Source organism: Amphimedon queenslandica, unplaced genomic scaffold (genome assembly GCF_000090795.2).
Source record: "Amphimedon queenslandica unplaced genomic scaffold, v1.1 AMPQUscaffold_12875, whole genome shotgun sequence".
NCBI lineage: Eukaryota > Metazoa > Porifera > Demospongiae > Haplosclerida > Niphatidae > Amphimedon > Amphimedon queenslandica.
In genome coordinates this window covers 10,670-11,994 of record NW_003546889.1, presented here as the reverse complement: position 1 = coordinate 11,994, position 1,325 = coordinate 10,670, and the positions used below count along the sequence as shown (strand labels likewise).

General features: G+C 36.4%; 1 long non-coding RNA gene across 1 annotated transcript in view; it reads left to right on the top strand.

The window, feature by feature from the left end:
• LOC109586438 (uncharacterized) overlaps positions 1-669 on the top strand; it is a 1,075-nt gene extending 406 nt beyond the window's left edge. Inside the window, exon 2 of the long non-coding RNA XR_002187029.1 lies at positions 95-669. This is a non-coding gene — a long non-coding RNA (uncharacterized LOC109586438). The remainder of the gene's footprint in view (positions 1-94) is intronic.
• Positions 670-1,325: the final 656 nt, after the last annotated feature.

The following is a 1,325-nucleotide window of genomic DNA, read 5'->3' as shown; positions in this document are numbered from 1 at the left end:
GAATCAGGACAATCTTTTACATGTAAATTTTGAATTTTAACTTATAATTTAAAATTCAAATTTATAACTGTTTTATTATTATGCTCTGTTCTAGAGTGACAAGTGCATACTAGCAAATACAGCTAACACTGGCAACACATAGCAAACACCAATAACACAAGAAACTGATGAGCACTTGTAGATTAACACAGGGAAAAGCTTGGAGATCAAACCTTATGAACGTCATGCAATCATATGCAATTTGTTCAGTTGTGATATACCGTGGCTTAAATCCCAGGTAGACACTACAGGACTCACCAGCCCTCATGCCACCAGTGCCCACCAGTCCACCAGTATCAACCATACCCACTAGCATTAACTCATCACTAGGTAAACAAGGCACACACTAGCCACAGAAACAAGTGAACCAGCAATCACATGTGTAAGGAAACTGTATAGGTAAACCGCCCTGCCACCACCTCTCCCTGCGGGGATTATGTTTGACCGATCAAGTAGCCTCACAGCTTACAGCTCTCACTAGCCCACTTGACCCATATCCAGTGTGCACCATGCTACCTTCCTAACACATGTATCTTAAAGGCTCATGTCTCGAATTGAAATTAAATGGGGGGATTCTCATTTTATGCTCGAAAATAAGTTTTATAGTTGTATATTTGATAAACATTTTAATTCTGTTTTTTTTAGAATACCTCCCTTTCTCTTGACAAAATACTCTCTTTCTTTCTAAAAAAGGAACTTCTCTTTCTCTTAAAAAAGTAGATTAGAATCATTTCAAGTAATTCGTTTATCTTCTAGTTTTACATTTAAGTAAAGGCTGAGTTTTAGTTACATGTATAGAGAGGCTGATTGCAAATACTTTAATTTATAATTTACAGTTTGTTACAATTAATACTTTCCTCTCTTTTCTCTCTAAAAAAGAATCCCTTTCTCTCTAAAAAAGAATCTCTTTCTCTCAAAAAATTCTCTTTCTCTCAAAAGAAGTAGATTTCCATATCAACCGACATCCATTCTCCTCCTCAAAGTCCTCTTTCCCCGTTTGTCTCGTGGCTCCTGGTGTAGCTGGTATAGAAGTCTAATAGTATAAAGGTATCAGCTCTGGAATGTTCTTGATGCATCCTCAGGACACAAGGAAATGTAGCAGAAGATGGAATTATTCCATGACGAATCTTGTCTCCATAAAAAGAATGATCTTGAAATGAAGTGAAAGTCTCCTCTCAGATCTCTGCTTTCCCTCCCTCACTCTCTCTGTCTCTCTCAAAAATTAGTAAATATTTTTTAGCTTTACATGTACAAAATTGGCATAGTAGTTTTACATGTATTTATAA